A 465-nucleotide genomic window follows, 5' to 3' on the forward strand; every position below is an offset into this window, starting at 1 on the left:
AAAATAATAAGAGTCAAAAACACATAAGTATAAAAAATACAAAGCAGATACAGTAATAAATACAGTTATAGTAGAATAATAGGCCTATACATAGAATAGGCATACACGCAGGATGAAATGTAACGTACCATACTGTACGTAGTGAATGTTGTAGAGGTCAAGAGTGAACGCGTTTCTGGAGCCGTGAATGCGTTACAGAACCTCAATGTCACCGCATTACCTTCCGAAGCACGGCGGAAAAACCTGTAAAAAAAATAATCATTTTTACCATATTTTGGATAATTACCGTACTAAAAGTTGGTTTCTATTGATTATTAAGTAGTTTTCTACTCTCGTGTGGTAATATTTTTATCATTTTTGCACCCGTGTGGTCGCGAGCGGTCCCGAGTGGTCCCGTGTGGTCGCGAGTGGTTCCGTGTGGTATTTAGTAGGACCGGAGACTTGGGCAGATCAGTCAGAGAGTTG

Source organism: Anneissia japonica, unplaced genomic scaffold (assembly GCF_011630105.1).
Source record: "Anneissia japonica isolate Jap-2015-1 unplaced genomic scaffold, ASM1163010v1 scaffold1863_len523710_cov156, whole genome shotgun sequence".
NCBI classification, from domain to species: Eukaryota; Metazoa; Echinodermata; class Crinoidea; order Comatulida; family Comatulidae; genus Anneissia; species Anneissia japonica.